This window comes from Triturus cristatus, chromosome 4_1 (assembly GCF_964204655.1).
Source record: "Triturus cristatus chromosome 4_1, aTriCri1.1, whole genome shotgun sequence".
Classification (NCBI taxonomy): domain Eukaryota; kingdom Metazoa; phylum Chordata; class Amphibia; order Caudata; family Salamandridae; genus Triturus; species Triturus cristatus.
In genome coordinates, this window is record NC_140585.1 from 490650709 (window position 1) to 490672703 (window position 21995).

The 21995-nt window shown below is 41.3% G+C and overlaps 1 protein-coding gene across 3 annotated transcripts in view; it reads left to right on the forward strand.

Annotated features, from left to right (window-relative positions):
* The window catches only part of PDE3A (phosphodiesterase 3A), a 1085163-nt gene that overhangs the window by 1035322 nt on the left and 27846 nt on the right, over positions 1-21995 (forward strand). The window lies entirely within an intron of this gene.

Genomic DNA, 21995 nt, shown 5'->3' on the forward strand with positions numbered 1-21995 from the left:
GAATCAATAAGAATTTTCTTCTCAAACTCCAGACTGTCCAGAATGCCACAGCCAGACAGATCCTCGACATACCCCGCCACAGCCACATCCCCCAACACCTCCGCGATCTCTAGTGGCTCCCAGTCGAAAGAAGAATAACCTTCAAACTCCTCAACCACACATACAAGGCCCTGCACAACACCTTTCCTTCCACAAACAAAAAAGACACCTCTGATCAACCGACCTCTCACTGGCCTCCTTCCCTCGCATCCACAGGAGCAGAACAAGAGAAAAGTCCTTCTCCTACCTTGCAAGGCATGGAACGACCTCCCCCTCCACCTCACACAAGCACCCACACTGTCCCAGTTCAGGAAGGACCTCAAGACCTGGCTCTTTGGCTCAGCCACCAGTCCACTATGAACCTCACGACCTGGCTCTTCGGACGACCCCTACACTCAACAGAGCCCCCCCAGCACCTTGAGACCCTCACGGGTAAGTAGTTGCACTCCAATAACCCTGATTGATTGATTGAAGGGAAATAAGGATGCTCACAGGAGAATAGCCTGGATCATTCTGGGCAGCACTGACTCTATTTCTAGCTTGGAACACTTATATTTTAAACACAAAAACACTTGTAACAATTGATGCTGGTGTTAGGTCATCTTAAGCCAATGAAGAAGGATCGTCAAATGGTCTTCCTCATCATCCCTCTTTCCCATGGTAAAATTCCGAAGTCGGCAAAGTGCTATTTATAAGTGTCAACTTATTTGCTAAACAATCATATGCATTAGTTTCACTCTGAATTCCCAAGAAAATCTGCTGATGAAACTATTAGTTATTTAGTATTCCGCTGCATAACAATGAACTATTCTGGAGCAGTAGCTTTTTCATGTAAGCATTATTGTTTAATACACTAGTCAGTATTGAGCATTGTGAATATGTGGCAGCTACAAACTAACTAATATGATGAGAACATGTAGCTTAGGAAAAGAAGAAAAACATTTTAAAGTCAGCACATTCTACAGAAATGACACATTTAAGCAATGCAAGTGTGAATCATTTATCAAATAATATTGCATAGTTCAGCATTCCTAAAAGCATTTATTTATTAAAGAAGAAAATTACCTGAAAGATAGAAAGATGAATGAGGCTCAATGGATGCAGTAAGTCTGTATCTGGGAGGTTATTCTCATTCTAGGGAGTTTAACTTGTGAGCCCTTTTTATAATCCTGTCCTGCTATCCCCCTGCAAATTCAACAGGACACTCGGAATGGGAACCTTAGTGCTGGTTTGTTCTCCTTGTTCTGAGAGACTTAATGGCTCTTTCTCTCTCATTTGAACAAGATCAGGCAAAGACCTGTTGCGATTGTATTGAACTAGTATTACCCAGCTAATTCCTCTCGTGCCAGAACATTATGTTCAACATTTTTGTGAATAAAAACTAGGTGGAGTTTAGACAGTGATGCTGCCTGTGCGCTCTGGGGAGTTTCAGAAGAGCCTTAGTGGAAATGTAGCATTTTTTTGTAAAGTATAAATAGCATTGATTATGTTTTCCCTATTTGCAACAATGCCGTCCTTAACTAAAGTGAAACATGCAGAGACACGTATTCCATAAATGTCCACAGGTTTTGAATGGCAGGAGAAATTTGTTGCACATTGATAACAGAGAATTATGGAGATTGCCAGAAAGAGCTACATTTTTCTTTAAGGGCTTTATCTTTTTTTCACACCTTTGTCAAACCATGCTTTGTACTGCAGTAAGACTGGAATTTATGAGCGTCCATGGAAAGATCTAAGTCAGGCAGTGATCATATTATGACTTATCAAAATTTCTTGCATACTTTTCAGTTTCTCTGGCTGATAAACACCTACATTGTCAGGAGATGAATTATGCTTTACATACATACCCATGCTGTATGAAAAGATGTGCCACCAATAAATGTGTTGATGAATTTATTTTGGCTTATGTTCCTATTTGTAAGGGATTTAAACGCTCATAATTCATGTGGGTTATGGAAATAGGAGAAATCTGAATTATCTTTCTATTGTCCAGATAAACAAAGAGTGATTTTATATCGTGAAGCTCTTAGAAATATGGTTTCAATTTTCTTTACAAATGTTTTAAAATGTCATTTTGTAAGAAATTGTGTTTCTGGTTAAGAGGGAGGGAGGTGTAATCCTTCTAAAGCAGCAACTACAAAAGCAAACCCTAATTAACCTGTACTCAACCCTCGGGCAGCTTAGCACAGAACAGTCAGGCTTAACTCAGAGGCAATGAGTAAAGTATTTGTGCAACAAGTCAAACAGTAACTCAGTGAAAACACACAACAAAAGGACCCCACACCAGTTTAGACATTTTTAATTTTTTTATAAGTAAAACAAGGTCAAAACATAAAAAATCCAATCTGTTTTCAGTAAAAACCAACTGTGGATATCGGGTCGGTCCGGACCATGATGGAGCGTGGGCAGGCTTCAGGGATTTAGTTAGACACGCTGAACAAAGTACCTTAAATCCTAGTTTGCGGTGAAGATGTATTGCGCAGCCTAAGTGATGTGTCAGTTCCAAGATGCTGCAAGACTGCAGTGCGAGGTCCTGGGTCATCATTGAGGCTCCCGTTGTTGTGGGCTTACAATGTGAAGGCCAGCTTCGATGATGCATTGCACAGTCGGGGTAGTGCTTTGGTTCCGAAGAGCTGCGATGCAGAGTCCAACTTCGTCGTTGAGGCTGCTGTCAACAAGGGATGAGATGGGCCTGCACCAAGGATGCGTTGTGCAGTGGTGTGTCAGTTCTGCTCGGGGTTGTGCCATACAGTAGAGGAGGGGCATTGGTTCTGCTGGATCCACAGAGGCAGGCAGAGCAACTTAGGCCCACTTACAAGACCCATGACTGGCACCACTTTGCAGGATGTGCTCACAGATGACAGAGTCCAGGTGCTGGGTTCACAGTTGTTAAAACCTTTTGTCCCTGAGGCTCAATTCAGGGGGCCTGCCAAATAGGCATTGGAGTCACTTTGGGATCCTGGGTTCATTAGATACAAGTCCAGTCGTTCTTACCCCAGCAAGAAGTCAGCATGGCAGCACAGCAGGGCAGAAGTTCCTTCAGGACAGCAGTCTGGCAAAGTGGCAGTCCTTTCAGCAGCACAGCAGTCATTCTTCCTGGCAGAGTATCCACAGGTCCAGAAGTGTAGAAGTGTACTGAAGTGGTGGTGTCTGAGGTCAAGAAATAATAACTAGTTGCCTTTGAAGTGGGGGATACTGTTCTAGAGGTTTCCCTCTGAAGTCCCTAGGCATTCTTCCCTCCCTGTCCTGGCTCCAGACTAAATACGGGGGGGTGGTACACAGCAGTTTGTGTGGAGGCAGGACTAGTCTATTCAAGTGTGAGTGGGGCTGTGTCTTGTATGTATTTAAAATGTGAAACGTTTGTGATAAGTTTTTGCGTAACTGTTGCACAACACATCTTGGTTTGTGTCATGCATACCTAGTTTGGTATTGCTAGAAAAAAGGGGACACATAATGGCTCAAGCTTGGTAGTATGAGCTGCGCACAATCTCCCATGGTATTGGTTCAAAACTGACTGTGCTGAAAAACACAAATTTAACATGGGCATAACTACTTTGCTAAACTTGAAATAGTCACTCATGGTGTCCCACAAACTTCATTGGAATTTCACATGTAAGGTCACTGAAATTATATTAATGACCAATTTTTGAAAGAATAAAGCGTGCCAACTTTTCAGAGAGTGCTGTCACTAATCATGCAGTAACTTTGAAATTGAAGTTCCTCTTCAATGACTTTGGTGTGCCCGGGCATTTTCAAAAGTTACTTGCTGGCTTTCTCTTGCCTCCCTGGGCTCTCCCCACCATCCCTGAGTTGGGGAGAGGATGTAGCCTTACAGCTAGAGCGTCGACCTCGAAGCTGGAGAATGATGCTCAATATCCTGTGATTTTGGGCAAATCACTTAATCTCCCCGTGCTTAACAAAAATGAATGTGTTTTTCAGTAAGAAAACTGGTGCTCATGTAAAGTGCTCTGATACCCAATGTCTCGGGTCTAGTTTGCACTATATAAAACAAACAAACAAATTGATCAGTAGCATTCTTAAGCCACCTGCTACCGTGCGCAATGGATTTCCAAGCTGCCTTTGTGACAAAATGGAGCAGGCAGTGTTGGCAGCAGCCATCTATGTGCTCCCCTGTCCCTCACAGGCTCCCTAGGCATTCCTCCCCATGCGTCTAGAGCAAGACTGGTTTTTGCCCCGCCATCAAAGTTTCTCTCTTAGTGTGTGGTGCTAGGTCCGCGCTCTGGGAAAGAATGTAATCTGTGGGGAGAGCAGGCGCGCACCATAGAGGGTGCACACTTTAGGAATATACTACTAGCTTTGTGCATTTTTTCATTTAACCTCTGTAAGGCTGTATTTTGTCTGTTAGAACTCAAGATGTTTAGTGGCTCCATAATATCTGTAAGGTCATATGAGCTGTCAGCAGAACTGCAACCCTTCAACTTCATTTAACTGGTAACATGGCTTCCCATGGCAGCCAATACAAATGCAGCCTTTCATCTACATGTAATGTTTTTTTGCCAGTCTATTAGTCTTCAGTGGAACTGAAGCCTTAGGCCTCCATGTTATATCTGAATAGGTTCTTGAGGTCAGTCAGCGGAAATGTATACCTTGGCCTCCATGTATTGTTTTGTGGGAGTACCCGTCTGCAGAACCAAAACTGCACACTTTCATCTCTATGTAGTATCACATGTGATATAATGTACATGATGTTACTGATGATATCATTAGTTATATTTGATGTATAAATGCAGCAATACTTCATTCACTTTATGGAGTAGTAATTCAGTCCCAAAAAATCAGTAAAAATCTCAAATGGCCCACTTTAGTCGATCATTTTTTCTTTCTGTGCTAGCATACAAATCCAGTTATTTAATGCTTTAAGCAATACCTTAATTAAAAACAAAGGCTCAGTCCTCGAAATAAACTAGTTTGCAGATACACAGTGTTGGACCTGATGTCGTTGGCATGGATTTTCCTAACATTTTGCCTTCAACCCTCCTGTTTTAGATGGCTTTTGGACTCCGTGCACTTTACCACTGCTAAACAGAGCTCAAGTTCTTGTGCTCTCCACTTTAAACACCCAATTGGCACAGTTACTTTTCTTTTAAGGCCCTAGTACAGTGGTACAACATGTACCCAGGGCCTGTAAATTAACTACTTGTGTGCCTGTGGCTCTTATTGTGCCACCCACTTATGGAGCCTTTTAAATATTTCTCAGGCAGGCCATTGAAGCTTATTACATTAAATAAATTATAACTTTAAATTGTGAGAAAGTATGAATGTCGAATTTGGTGTCTAAGGCATTGTAATCAAAAAATCTCTTTAATATTCTGAAAATTCCACTTTTAGAATGTTGAATCAACATACGGGGGTTAGGCCCTTGACTGCAACCACCATGGACCTCTATAAACATTCAAACACAATAACAATTGGCGGCTGCGTGTTTTAAATAAGTTTAAGTCTTCAAAATTAGTTGCCATTTTGACGAAGAGAGTGAATTTCAAAAACTGCAATTCTCAAAGTACAAAGCAGTGTGCTACATAAAAGAATCACAAAACAAGTGTTGAAACATACTAAAAAGAAAAAATCATATGCAACATTCAGTGTTCAACCAGTCCTAAATTAAAAAAAACAAGGGAAGAACATTTTCTACACACTCTTGGTATATACTTTGGGGCTTCCAAACACCATCTAATATGGAAATGAAAGAAAAAATGCTTTTCTACAGAAAGTCCTAATCATCCTCCATATTGATGTAAGTTGTGTGTGGAAGCCTCAATGATCCACAGTCTACGCGTTTCAAACCCCATTTTTTTGGTTTCTCCTCAGGACCAGGTCTAGATGATTTCTAAAACAAAAAAGTGAGAAAGAAAAACAAGGAGTTGGTTTTTCATTTTTCATTTTGCAAAAAGGAATTGTTCTATACGAATCACTCTTCATATTACAAAGGCCTTCCTCAAGATCTGTATGTACATTTTACCTTGAGCGATCATAAGGGAGTTTCAAGAGGTGGTACCTCTGCAAGCACAGTCTGTTTGTAGTAAAGGAGGTTCAAAATCATAGAAGAGCATGACAAGGTTTCTTCTGACAGGTCTGTAGGGGAAGGGTATTTGGCTTCGTAAATATAGAACTTTATTAAATTATTGACGGCCTAAACCATTCACACAAATTTGTGTCTTTGCTGCTGTGCGAGGTTTACCTTAAATCTTCAAAGGTTTTCTCAAATGATGGTGTCCTTTGAGAGTAAATCTTTTATAAAGTGTGGAAAATTCGAGCTCCTTCAAACCTCATTACCAGGTTTTTTGAAGGCTGCAAAAGTTTGATTAATGGACCAATTGTTTTTGTGTGCTTTATGCATAAAGGAATCATTATTATAAGTACTTTATTGTTGGTTAATTAAAACCCTTACAATATAAAAACACTTGCAGCATATTCTTAGAAGAAACATTAAATAAAATTACAGAAGTTACAATTAACATTTTTTTTTTCCTCATCTCACCTATAAACTGCTTGCAGGACTTAACCGGTCTACGTTGTTAACGGGGCGCCCTCCGACCGCCTGCACTTGTTTAGGTTATCCAACCAATCTCCTTTTATCATCCGGGATTTAGGTGATAATCATAGGACCATGATGTTTATCGACCCTTAGAATCAACATAGTCTCAGTTCCTGACCCAATCTTATAAATGGTGCCCAGAGCATGGGGGGGCTAGGGCTGGATCTTATAAATTCTAGCCGAGCCATTGCCAGTGCGGACTTTAACCAGTCTTCAACTTTCGGGGGGAGGAGGTCTTTCCATTTAAGACAGATTTCCCTTCGGGCCAACAAAATCAGACATAACAGCAGACCTCTGTGGGACTGTTCCAGATGAACAGTAGACACCTGATCGTTGGCAAAAAAAATCAAAGATCTATTAAAAACAATATCAGTTCCTAAGGTCTTACATAGATACCTACACACCCCTTCCCAATATATTTCTAATTTAGGACATTCATAAAAAATATGTATATCATTAGCTTTGGGGAGCGAGCACCTGGGGCATCTTGGTTCGGGATTTGGGGCAAATTTCGAGATCTTGTCCGGAGTGTAGTAAATTCGATTGGTAACGAAAAAATGGTTTTTCTTCAGACTAGCTGAGTTGGTATATTTATAGAGCAGGATCATGGAAGGTTCCAAAAGATTTCCAATATCAGCTTCAAAAGGAGAGTCGTTCCAGACTGACACCTGTTGTGGAATACCTACATCGTCTGCATTAATCAGGAACCTATACCAAATTGAAATTTCCTTCTTCAGATGTTGAATGGTTTTAAGCACAGCTTCCACCTCTCCATTGCCCCTAAAATTCTCCTTTTCTGTTTCAAACCAGGATTTTAATTGGATGAACTTAAATCTTGAAAACCTATTCTTACTTTTAATACCTCCCAAGGGTGTATACCGTTTTCATCCCCCAAGTCGGACCCTATGGAGACCCCCGCTCTTTTAATGGGGAGAGCCATACTGTCCTGAAGACAGAGGGGGGTCCCAGGGGAGTCCCAGATCGGAGCCTGATCGGAATAATAACCTATCCTACATCTAGAACGGATGTTATACCAGACTTCCAAGGCATTTTTGATCACCTTTAACCTTACTTGTTTAAAGAATTTTGGTGAACCAAACTTATAGAGAAACCCAACCTTACCCCCCCTCCTTCAGTGATGACCGACTCCCCAACAGTTAACCCCAGGCGCTTACAGTTGTTTCACCCAGGAGCATCCTAATAGCCTTGAATTGAAAAGCGACCAGATAGCAGCGGATATCAGGGAGGGTCAATCCCCCTTTAGCTAAACGGCGCCTCAGTTTTTTCCATGATAACCTAACACCCTTCTCCCCCCAGATGAAACTCCCAATTTTACTTTGCGCCTTAGAGATAGAGTGTTTAGGGAAACCTAGAGGGACCGCGTTGAACAGATAAGTTAACTTCGGGAGGATGATCATTTTTACTAGATTCACCCTCCCGAAGACAATTAACATTTTACTTCTGCAGAGCTTCTCGGCAGTTAATGTTCGACTCGAAGGCCAAGTTCTGGTCGACAGTTTATTGGTGGTCGAAAAACTGTTACTGTGTCCAAAGATGGGATACCGCGCTGTTGTAGTGGGGAGTGGTTACCAGCACCAATGACTTCCAACAGTTTTAATGCCTTCATGACAAATTTTGTTAGCCTGATATTCAACTTTGTGTTGTCCGGGTTTAGGGCTGCTATTATGGCTTGGCGGCATGATCGAATTCCGAGCCTAATCCATTCTTCTCGCAGTAAAAATCGTCTAACAGTAAGCATTGCGGGGCATAGACAAATTATATGTTCCATTCCTACAGTGTGGTAGCCGCACAACTTACATTGGCTATGATTATCTGGACGGCGTCATTCTGGGAGGTTCTTTAGAAAAGGCCATTCACCCATCCTTAGGGCCAGGAACTTTCGTTTCAGATAAAGTGCGAACATGCTTGATAAATAAGGGGGTACAACTCCTTGTTTAAAATTAGTGATCACTGCCCAGGCGTGGTTCCTTTTAGACAATATTGCCCTGTCCGAATGAAAGGACCACAACCTGATGCTCTTCTTGATAACTGCTTTTAATGCCACCTGGGAGGGGTTTGTTCACCAGAATTCCTTGACACCAGGTAGTTGTAAACTATGATCCAGGTGAAGCCGATATATATGATTGGCGTGACTTTTCTGGATTTCTTGCCAAAGTCTGGCCTCTAAAGAACCCTCCCGGGCGTGACGCAGTCTATTGCAAAACTTTATGAATGCTCCAGCCTCTACGCCTTGATGGGCAAATACACCAAATTCGAGGCAAACTTGTGCTGACGATGTTGACTTTGGCAGATGAAATGCAAGTTTAAAAAGTTTTATTATTAGTTTGTTTAAAAGAATATTTGTGGTGCCCTTCATGATCTCGTGGCCATACGTCAATGAGTTGGTTATCTTCGCCTTCATCACTTTCAACATTGGGATTAAACTAGGGCCAAGTAGCTTTTTAGACAGTTTTCTAGCGGCGACCTCTAGTGCCAGGGCTTTGGTCCTCAGTACTTCTTCCTGCTTGACAAATTAGCTTCTAGTATCCAGAAATATTCCCAAATATTTGTAATGAATCGATTTTTACGTTATTAAAATGCCATCCTCCATGCATCTTCTTTAGCTTCCCAAAGGTAATTGTTTTTGTTTTTGATAGATTCAACTCTAAGAGGTTGCTTGTTGTATAAGGGAGTAGTTCATCAAGTAGCCTCTGTAGGCCTACTTTCGTATGGCTAAGCAGCACCAGATCGTCAGCGTATAAGAGGTTGCTGATACGTACTCCGTCTAATTGGAGGGATGACAGTTAACACTGTCAAGAATTGGTGAGAGATCCGATATGAACAGGTTAAAAAGGAGTGGAGCCAGCACTCAGTCTTGTTTTACTCCGCTTCTGGTCTCGATCTTCCTAGAAACATGAGAGCCTTCACCCAGCTTGATTCTTATCCATGTTTCGGATTGTAGTTGAACTATTGTGAGTAGCAAAGACCGGGATACGCCCCAGGCCTTTAATTTTTGCCACAGTAGGCCCCGGGGTACTCGGTCGAAGGCCGCTTTAAAATCTACAAAGCAACAGTGCAATTGAGTTTGTTGAACTGTTGCTTTCTCTATCAAAACGGATAGAGTTAGTAGATTGGTTGTTGTACCAGAATTAGCCACAAAACCCGTCTGATTGAACGGGAGGCGCTTTGTTTCGTTGGCCCAGCTCAGCAGATCTTCCAATAAAATGCTGGCATAGTATTTAGACTCAAAATCTAGGAGTGCTATCATTCGATAATTACCAGGATCATTTCTCTTCCCGCTCTTATAAATGGGATGAATGAAGGAACATCTCCAGGACTCAGGAACTTCCTTATTTAGCCGAAAAATAAAAAAAACAGGGGTGTCAGATGGACTGACCAGAATTCGGCTTCTGATTTAAACATAGCCTGGGGAAGACCGTTTGGCCCGGGTGCACCATCGGCCCTAGATTTCTTTATTGAGTGTAGAATCTTATATGTTAATGCTTCTGGTATCATAGAGGAATCATTTTCAGGGGCAATGATTCTTCTGCCTTAGTGCTGACAGTGAAAGGTGCTCAGGTTTCTCCTTTTCATTAGTAAGCATAAGTTTGGCTGTAGCGCTTGTCTGAAGGAAAGATTTTGGTGTTTCCTTATTAACTTGTGGAAGCAAAATGTTGATACAACATATCAACACCTTGTTTCAATGAGTGAAACTGTTCAAACCCCGTTATCCATGGTCGGTAGGGACAAATGGAAACTGTTGAAGTTACCAACAGAAACTTTATAACTAGGAAACATCTTGTTTACGGAAATGGCGCCTTCTTGTCATATTGTTTGCTAAAAGCGCACCTTTTTTTTTTAGCTGGACAAATACCTACATTAACACTTGCTTGTCAGTTGGATACTGACCTTGATTTTCTCTTTGAGAACTCCTTCAGCTTTTCGCCATACTGACGGCCTGCTTGTAAGACGAATTTAAACCTAGGAATACTTAATCAATAGTGAGCTGCAAGCGCAAAGGGTTGTGGGATATGTAGTGTGTTCTGAGTGGGACCAAGGAAGGAGCAGTGCTATGTGATCTTTTATTGTGACGTATTAATTTCCGACATTTCATTGAGACCTCTGCTTGTCGTGTTGAATTTAAAATCAGGTATGCTTCTTTGCGCATTAGCTTATTTTCCACATACCCTCCTCTGGGGTCGGCTCTTGAATTACACTTGACACAGTCCAATGGAAATCTTTTTCAGAGTTCCCCATTTGATGGAAATGGTTCACTGTAAGTGCCGAAATGATGTATGTTTATATTCTTGACTTGTGATTTGTCCATGCAATAAAATTTGTATTGGAAAGACCAATCAAGAAGTGAAGCACCGTCCATTATTTGTGAACTCACACTTTTAGAATGTTGGCTTTTTCTACTTCTAACCATTTGATGCCTGTATCCTAGGTCATATGACTAGGTGTAGCTGGCAGTTGGTTTTTGTGTATTGCTTCAAGATTTAAATAAAGGGGTACTAGGTCTTGGTAGGGTGGGCTATCTCTGACTTTTTTACTTTACCACACTTGCACATAACATAACATCTATTTGTAAAGCACATGTTCACCCGCGGGCATCTTGGCGTTGAATAACAGATGTTTTTTGCTACCCAAATCAATGATACTCATTTTATCGACTTTAGATGGATAAAAGGCTGAGTGGACCCACCAGTATATGAACATCACAAAGGCTCTGCCTCAAATCAGTCACAAATGGTTTGGCACTAGTCTTTTGTGCCCCCAGACAAGCTCAGGCCAGGTCAGGAAACCAGGAAGGTCCAAGCATCTCTTGGGATGGAAACCTGAAGAACCTTATCCTACTTTGGAACTGGCACCAGATATAATTATTGGGCCCTCAGACCCAACTTTTCAGTACACCTCTGTACCTGTGGAAGACTCAGAAGAACCTCTGTGCTTCTCTGCTGCAAGTAGAACTGCTCCTCTGCTGCCCTGCTACTCTGGTACCCTGATGCCTGAGTGAAAAGAACTGGACCTGCATCTTGAACCCTGGACCATCCGAGCGACTCCAAGGGCTAGTTGGCTGGCCTCCTAATCAAAGCTTCAGAGACAGAAAAGGCTACAGCCACCTTGAACCCACCACCTGAACTCTGCTGCCACCCCATACCTTGGGCCTTGGATGTGGGCCTGAAAGTGCTCTGCCAGCCCAGCTGCGGTCCAAGCAGAAGCGACACAGCACAACACATTGTATGGCAACTCAGCATCAGAACCGGTGCTGCGTGATGCATCCTCAATGCAGGACCTCGCATCACAGCCCATCAAAACTGATGTTACACGACGCATCATCCATGCAGCGTGTTGTAACACTCCCAAACATGGATTTAAGGTACTTTGTTCAGCAGGCTTAACTTGGTCCTTGTATCCGGGCTGCGTTCCATCGCAGTTGGCCTGAAATGTGACTTTGTCCCAGTGCGGACAGATGACAACAGTTGGTGCTATGTGATTTTAGGCTTAATATTTAAAATTGCATATCTCCTGTTTTACTGATTGTATTTATGTCATCTCGGTCTCAGATAATATATTACATTGTACTCTATATATTTCTAAATTGGTTGGGAGTCTTTTCTTGTGTTGTGTTTTTATTTTACTACTGTTTGTGTGCTGCATAAATACTTTACATATTGTGTCTACATTAGGCCTGACTGCTTTTGCACCAAGCTACCAGAGGGTGAAGCACAGGTTAATTTGAGGCTTGCTTGTGTTTCACCCCGACAAGAATTGTGGTTGCTGCATGAGTAGGATTTCATCCCTTCAACCAGTAATCCAATTTCATACACACAGTAATGCAGTATTATTATCATTTACATTCCAATGGAGATGTGCTATTGAATCAGTTGTATACTTTCAAAACATCATACTTTCATACAATTTGTCTACCTTCTTCAGACGACTGAAGTAAAACAAATGGTGTTAAGTACATTTCGTAAATTCCTCTGCAAAGAAACACTCAATCCTCTACAAAAGAATCAGGAAAACACACCACCACAATGTCAGAGAGGGAGCATACAAGAAATGTTGGTGCTAAAAATGTGCAATAGGCCTAATTATGCCAATTTCTTCAAATAAATATCTAAACTATTTAAAAATACCAGTGTAGCTAATTAAAACAAAAATGAAAACAAAGGGAAATAAGAACATGTATCCACTGATTTCAAAATGTTCCTCCTAAAATAAAAAGGTGGTGGGCATTGGGGAACAAGGTGGAGAAAGGTAGGCTGTAACACTGCAGAAGTGTGACGGAAGAGGATTATGAGGTGGTTCCAAGATCCTCTCTCTGTGCCTGAAAAAAGAGTCCCCAAATCAGAACAAACATTAGCACTGACAATTGATCTGACTTACATTTTAAGTTAAAAGCCACACTTGCAAGTTTGTTTTAATTTATTTTTTAAGTCTTAATAAATGCAGGTTAAAAAGGAACAGGTGCAAGAAGGGGAGGGGACTACCTGTAGAGATAGCACTTTCTATGACACGAGATAGATGGACTTGTAAAATAGGTTTATTACAAGTAACAGAATAAACGTCTGAAAGGGCCCAGGAGTTCTGTTCATTGTAACACAGTCCTAGAGGCACAGGAAGACTAGCAATACACAAACATAACCTGTACAGTATGCTAAATATACTAACTGTGAAGACCCTTATTACAACATAGTATAGACAAAAGATAAAAGTGAAAATTAGTCATTCAATTTTCTTGGTAATTTCCTTACTCTCATACTATTCTTTATCCTAGATGTTACTTGGCTTTCCAAAGAACCTTCTTTGGTAACATTTTCCTTACTCTGCTTATTTTAGCAATGCGTGCCATGTTTCACCATTGGCCATTACTGGTTCTCACAGCTTGACCTCTGACTTCGATTATAATGGTTGGTTCCCTGAATTTTGATTTCCCTTTTTGCAATAACAAGGGATCTTTAACTCTTATAACATTCCCCACCTTAAACACAAGGGAACGTCTTTTCCTTTGTACTTGTAATTTTTTTTTTACATACTTTTTTGTTGAATATATCACTGACACTATTGGCTTTAACCGATTCATTAGAAACATCAATTTCTTCCTCAAATAAAGCTACATTCCAGAATGGATTCAATGTCGAAACAAATATACTATACTACCAATTAAACTTAGCTTTTATAGCAATTTACAGCACTTTGTATGCACTTGGTATGCATTCCACAAGTACTCTATGGAATCTTTCAATGTTGCCATTGGCTTGGGGATGATATAAAGGTGTATGTAAGTGTTTAATCCCCATTTTGTTTAAAAATTCAGCCACAGCATCAGAAGTAAATTGCACACCATTATCTGTTAGAAGCTCTTGAGGAACCCCCTGTCTGCAAAATACATCTTGCAAAAAACGAATGACAGAATTGGTGTTTGGTTGTGAAATACCACTCACTTCCACCCACCTTAAAAGGTAATCAATGAAGACCACAAAATGGAAAACAGCCTTTACAACGGAAGTGTTACAATGCATGCCATTACAGCGCATGTGGTTACAACACGAAAGGTTTGTGGCAGGGGGTAGAAGGTATTGGAGTTAACTCCAACACCTTCCCTACTGTTGCACACACTGGAGTTGGAATAGTAAATTATACTATTACAACTTCTGACACACCCCCAAAAGGCAAGTCGGGGTAAAGGTATGCGTTGTAACGGCATGCGTTGTAATGGCATGCGTTGTAACGTCATACAACCCCACAAAATAATTCATGTTGCTTGGTAAAATATGAAATTGTCCTAGGAAATCCACGGCTTATCTTTGACATACCTTGTCAGGACAGATAACCAGCTTGGGAATGGGCATAACTGTTGTCAAATGTTTGTCACTGTAAGAACACTGCACACAATCTCTAACCAACATGTCCACTTCTCTGTTCATACAGGGCCACCAAAAATAATTTCTGACTCTGCGTTTGGTTGCTGAAATTCCTAAATGGCCTGAATGAGCTGTCTCTTATATTTTATGTCTCAAACAAGTTGGAGGAATTAACTTACCACCTCTAACCAACATGCCATTTTCTAGTGAAAGTTCAATACACACCTTCCAATAAGGTTGCAAATCAACAATTTGTGACTCCTCTTTAGGCACAACCTGACATCACCAACTTCACTACTTGATCGAGAACTGCATCAGCTTTCACAGCATTGGTCTAGTCCTCCACGTTTGAACAAATTACTATGTCTTCAACACTGGCAATGGTGCATTCCTCAATTTCTTCCTGTTCCCTAGAATCTGCTTCGCTGTTTTCAATTGGTAATCTGGACACAAAATCTTCTTTCACATTTTTCCCCCCTGCAATATGACTAACTGAAAAATGTAATTCCAGTAATTTTGTAGATAACCTTGCCAACCTGGCTGTAGCTAAAGGTTTGTGGTCCATTTTGAGACAAAATGTTCTCCCCACAAATAATGCCTAAACTTGTTTATGCCCCACACACAAGCAAACATTTCTTTCTCTATTACACAATACCCTCATTTCAACTTCTTTTATCCTTCTTGAAGCAAATCCGATGGCAACCTCTTTCTTTCTGATCTTTTGTGACAAGAAGGCTCCCATTCCATAGGAACTTGCGTCAACTGTAACAAATGTATCTCTACCCTCTACATATGGTTAAAGTGCAGGAGCTGTAACTATACTTTGTTTAATTACTTGAAAATTCTCTTGGCATGCAGAAGTCCAGATAAAATCTGTACCTTTTTAAAAAAGATTTCTGAAACATTCTGTTAAACTCGCAAAACTTAAAATATACTTTGTGTAGAATTCACACAATCCAAAAAATTAATGCAACTGATCTTTATCAATCGACTAGGAGCATTTAAAATACCTTGTACTGTGCTAGGTTTTGGTTTCATGCCATGTTTTGAAAGAATGTGTCCCAAATAGTTGATTTCCTTTACTCCAAATATACACCTGTCTTCCCTAAGACTTACACCATCGTCTTGTAGTGTCTTTAGAACCTTTTCTACTACTTCATTGTGTTTCTCAGTATGCACAAGAATATCATCCTGAAATACAACTACATTAGGCAGATCTTTAAAAAAATCAAACTCATCACATTTTGAAAGACAGATGCCACTGAGGCCAGTCCAAATGACATGCAACAAAATTGGAAGGTACCATCAGGTGTGACAAATGCTGTTAAATGTTGTGATTGTTTATTCAACACTACCTGATGGTATGGTGCTTGCAAATCCAACTTTGAAAACCATTTGGGCTGACCTACAGACATGATGAAATCATATATACATGGTAACGGATAGTTTTCAACCCTTGGGGCATTGTTTAGCGATCTTAAATCTGCACACATGTGTAAAGCGTCATTCTTCTTGGCCAGAACAATGGGTGATAACCACAGTGTCATGTCATGTCAATAGGAATTTGTAGAGCGCATGTACACCGGGGAGGTTTCATGGCGCTAGTTTGGCAGGAGTCCAGGTCCCTGAGAAAAAGTTAGAAGGCCTGTCGAAAGAGCCATGCCTTTAAAAGACTTCTGAAGCCAAGAAGATTGGTGGAGAGACGGATTTCAGATGGGAGAGAGTTCCAAAACGAGGGGGCCAAGGTTGAGAACCTGACACCGCCGGTGCGCCTGAGTCTAAAAGAGGGGGTAGAGAGAAGGTTTTTGTGTGCTGAGCAGAGGTGGCTTGTGGGAGCATATCTTTGGATCATGTTATTGACAAATTTCGGGCTATTACCATTAAGTGATTTGAAGATGAGACATCTGATCTTGAAGGCACACCGCTGGGCAACAGGCAGCCAATGAAGTTGCTTCAGAATGGGGGTGATGTGATGATGCCGGGGTAGACGAGTAATCAGACGCGCTGCCTGGTTTTGTATCAACTGTAGCCGTTTAGAGAGATAGAGAAGGATGCCAAAATATAGAGAATTGGCATAGTCGACGTGTGACATGACCAGAGCAATAACTACCTGGATGTGAGCGTCGTAAGTGAAATATTTACAAATCTTCTTTATTTTCCGAAGTTGAAAAAAACAGGTGGAGATTACCGAGCTAATCTGGGGCTTCAGAGTAAGATCCTGACTGATGATCACCCCAGGGCTTCTAGCCGAACTGGAGTGACCAGGAGGCTGACCCAATTCTCCGGGCCAGAAATGGGGACCCCAGGGATTTTTGTCAATACCACCAGTTAGGATAAGTTCAGTTTTATCCGGATTAAGTTTCAGATGGTTCCTGTTCATCCATTGACTGATGAACAACATGGTGGATTGAAAAGCATGGATCGACTCGGAAGTATTACTAATGGAAAAGATGAGTAAAAATCATCGGCGTAATTGAAAGTGCAGACTTTGCGCTCCTTCAGGGCTCGGACAAGTGGGACGAGGTAAAGGTTGAACACCAAACGGGAGAGGGAGGAGCCCTGGGGGAGTCCCCAAGAGATTTTGACGCTAGGGGCAGTGAACTGAGCTGTGCGAACTGCCTGAGATCGATTTTCCAAAAAAGAGTTGATCCAGCTTAGGGCTGGGACTGAGATACGGCATCCCTGACACGGTCGACCAAAAGAGAATGGTCAACCGTGTCGAAGGCAGCGGAGAGGTCGAGCAGGAGGAGGGCCTGTGGAGAGCCTTTATCAGCCTCACTGCAAAGGGTGTCCAGTACAGTAAGAATAACCGCCTCAGTTGAATGGGCCGGGCGAAAGCCAGCTTGGTGAGGGTCGAGGAATTCTGATTTCTCCAATAAGTCAGCAAGACAGCTGGTGACATGGGCTTCCAATAGCTTGGCCAGGAAAGGGAGAAGAGAGATGGGCCCGTAGTTGGTCAAGACTGACGGATCGGAACCCGTCTTCTTCAAAAGGGGGACGACGATGGCCTCTTTAAAGGTTGCGGGGACGGAACCTTGGAGTAGGGATTCATTTAAAAGATTTAAAGCAGGGCCAGGAAGTACAGTGAAGATTTCCTTCTAAATGCTAGGAGGGCAACAGTCAGTGGGTGATTTGGATATGACTTTGGAAAGAAGGTTGAAAAAGGTGCGATCAACTAGTATGGGAAAATGCGAGAAAGAGCTGTTGTTGGTGATGTGAGGGGTAGTAAGAGACAGGTTTTGACTGGCAGGGATGCTGGACTTGAATTTCTTAATTTTATCAATGAAGAAGAGATTTAAGGCATTGCAAAAGGTTTGAGAAGGTGGGGGCCTACACAAGGTTCTTTCAGGATTGGAGAGCTCATCTACAGTGTGAAAGATCTCCTTAGAGCGGTTGGTTGTAGACAAAATGTTTGTGGAAAAATAGGCCGCTTTGGCCGCTGAAATTTATTTTTTATAGGTTTTCAACAAATTTAGATAGGACTGTTTGTCTTCAGGTTTGTAATTGCTACACCAATTTCTTTCCAGTTGCCTAAGAGCTAATTGTAGACGTTTTAATTCACTTGAAAACCATTTTTGAGCATCGTGTCGGCGGGGCGCGTGGATCTTCCTGAGGGGAGCAAACTTATCACTGGCGGCCAATAACCAGTTAGTGAGCTGAACGTCGGATAGGTCAAGTAGGGGATTGCCCAGGGGAGCTGAGTTTATGAGGGAGTCAAGAAATGATGATTTGTCAATCTTGTTTCAGTTTCTTCGAGTGAAACTAGCTGGGCTGGGGATTTTATTCATGGCGTTGTTTAGGATAGAAAAATGGATTAGATGGTGGTCAGACCAGGTGCAGGGTGAAACTGAAACAGGAGACAGAGTGACGTTCATGGTCCTGACCTGGTCGAGAATGTGTCCTTTGATATGAGTGGCCATGGATATATGTTGGGTAAGGTTTAGTTTGGTGAGTAGCTCGGTTAGCTCCACCGATTTGGGTGTCATTGGCCCAGTAGTTGAAGTCGCAGATCAGTAAAACCCTCCCATAGTTCGTTACCAAGTGGGCTATCTGTTCGCCCAAGGAATAGGGAAAGTGGGGCATGCCTTGAGGAGGCCTCTAAAGCAGGACGCATACTAATGGCGTAGCGCCAGATTCTAACTTAAATTTCTTCACCAGGTTTTCCACCAGGGGTAAGTCAAGCGGGGTAAGAGTCTTGCAGTGAAAGTCATGGCGAGTGATTATAGCAAGTCCTCCACCCACTTTCCCCTGGGGACGATTGGCCTGGGTGATGTGGTAATCCAAGGGTAATGCCGCAAGAATATCAGGAGATGACTCTTGAGACAGCCAGGTTTCAGAGAGCAGGAGAAGGTCAGGCTGCTCACATTTAAGCAACAGAAAAATGTCCAACTGGGGTTTAACCAGTGAGCGAGTATTAAGATATATGACTGAGATCTTGTGGGCGTTATGGTCCTGGCCGTGTTGAGTTGTGGCTGGGCCAGTTATGTTAGTCCCACACATTTCAGGGAAGGTAGTCCTGAGTTCCATGATTCCCTGCTCAAGGATGCTGGAGTGTGTGAGGGGACTTAGTGTGTGGTTGGCAGAGGCTGTTTGGAGTGCCAGTAGCTCACCAGAAGTATAGCTAATTCCCTGTGCATGATGACAGGCCCCAGGTCCCGGAAGGGCGCGGATGGGCACAGACGGGCTTGCCTTTGGCACGCCTTCGGCGCTCCCGCACTGCGACCGGCGTGAAATAGCCGGTGGCAGCCTTGGCTCCGCCCCCTTTTGCGCTGATAGGCTGATGAGAGGGTGTGACAGCCAGCAGCAGCTGGCCCGGGAGAGAGCGCGCGGGTGAGTGAATCAATCGATTTCAATTTTGAAAAGCACAAACACAATTCAAGTTGTTTTTAAAAACGTACAACAAAAGTCAAGCGAGCAGTTTCTATCTTGATCTAATGTGCGAGGAGATCTAGCCAAACTGCTGCTCAACTGTAGCATCAACTCTTTCAATTATCCCTTCTTCTTCCATATTTTTTAACATTTGAGACAATTCATTTCTAATGCTGGTACATTGCAAATTGTATGTTTTACCGGAATTGCTCCCTCCTTTACTTTAATGGTGTATGACTTTTTTTTAGTGCAACCCATTTTTTTACAAAAATGGAAACATTTGCTTCCAATAAGTGTGATCACAACCAGAGTTCACAATTGATACAGGATTCTTGTTTCCGGGTTTAACTATCATTCTAAATTCAGCCTCATGCCACCATCCAAAAACATTTATACCTTTACGTGCCACATAAATTTTGCCATGAATAGTTTTATTTTGGGATGAAATATCACTCCAAAAATACCCCTCGAGATCTATTCTGCTGCGTTCAAATGCAGTCACTACATCTTCTGGATGTAGCAATTTTTTCATGCATTCAGGACTATTTGTACTTATCAATTGCTATAATAGTTATTCTTGCACCTAAATCAATAAGAAGAGAAATGGGATGATTGTCATTACTCACTGGAACCAGAGGATCACCATATTTCTTTTCTTTTTGCACACTGTTGATATCTACACAATCTATAGATAAAGCTAATTCTTCCACTTTCCTTTGAACGTCATCAGATTCTTCATTTTCAATATGATCATGTACATATCTAACCAAAACACACCTACCACCCCTGCATACCTTACCAAAATGCCCCATCTTTTTACATCTCCAGCGTTCTTGACCAACTGCAGGATACTTTTTTAAATTAGGCACATGAGAAGAAGACCCACATCTGTAACAAGACACTTTGAATTGATCTTGCCCTGCATTCATATTCTTCTCCTCTTTCCTTTTGCTATCTGTACAATTTTTGTTTCTCCCAACATAAACAGGTCACACAACGTTGTTTTGAGAATTACTACTCAGAATTACTACTCACAAATGATATATGAGGATTTTCTGTTTCTAGTAGTTTAGCATCCAATTCCGAACTCTCTATACTTTTAGCTAAATCAATAGCCTCATCCAATGAAGGATTCTTTCTAGGACAATAGTTTTTGCTGTATATTTTTAGAAGGACATCTACAAACTATTGGATCACCAATTAATTGAGATGTGAAACTTTCAAACTCACAATAACTGGCTAGTATTTTTAACCCTGTTACATAAGAGTCAATTGATTAATTGTGATTTTGCACTCTCGGAAAAAATGTGTTTCCATGAACAACTAAATTGACTTTTCTTTCAAAATACAGACTTAATTGCTTAACAGCCAATTGAATCTAATCAATATCTTCACTGTCCACACCTGTATATTACGGTAAATGATCAAACACATTTGACCTTCAAATGCAAGATAATAATACATAAGACTTTATTTCCTATCTGCTTTATATTTCACACCATCAGTGGACCCTAAATATGCATTAAACAATCTAAACCACAATCTCCATTTCACTGGAGGTTCACCTGGACTTGGAGGACTAACTGCTTGCATAACTGCCATGAAACAATGAACTTCACAAGGGACCAGGGAAATGAAAAAAAAGCTAAAAAAAATAATTATGCAATCAACATATAAAATAATAAATAAGGAATAAGAACCTTTGGAATAGGCATAAGCTGTTCTCCAATTTTCATCTGTATTATTCATTTGTTTTCTTATTCTTTTGTGTTTTTAAACTGAGAAACGCAGTCAAAATTGTATTCATTGTGGATGCACAACAAAGAACATACAATACAAGTGTGCGTATCTCTGAAGCAACACGTTTTTGTAAAACAAAGTGTGCCTGTCACTGACTAAATGTTGTAATGGTCTAGAACAAGAAAATATGTTGCTGAATTTATTACAGTGTGTGCGTCACTGAATTGAATAGACAAGCTGAGTAGAAGCAAATTGTTTCCAAAAAGATTCTTCCCAACTTAATATGGCCACTGTACATCTTCCGTGACTGTCACTGGTTAGTCTAGTTCTGCACATACGTCACATTGCGAAAGCTCTCCTGCACTAAGGAAGATGCTTGAAAAGAACACAGATTCCCGTAGACAGCTTGAGGATAGCAATGCTGGAAACTTTCTGGAGATACATGGTACGTAACATTGGTGGTAGAAAGAGAAATATGGAGAATTCCCATGCCTGAACAATGCTGTTAAAGAATTATAAGTAGAATTGAGTGTAGCTCAAAACTCTTCCATGCGCCTGCGGTCTTCCAATATTTGAAAAATGTGCTTCGTAACTGTTGTGTGGCAACAGCTGAAAAATGAATATTGTCCAACAGAGTTTCATTAAAAAGTATATAATTTTTCCAAATGTTGTAAAATTTCTCTATTCATCTAAGAGCTCACCACCACTAGAATAACATACTCCATAGCTTAGCTGACTGTAATGTTGAATAATGTCCAACTGTGCCATTCACCACAATGCTAATGTGCTCACATTAAAATGTGCTCAATGAGAAATTCATGAACTAAACAATTCTTAAAATGATCCCCTGGGCTCTGAGTAACAGTACCTTTGTGAAGAGACAACAAAAATTGCCAGCCAAAGTTGGTAACTGGAATGTG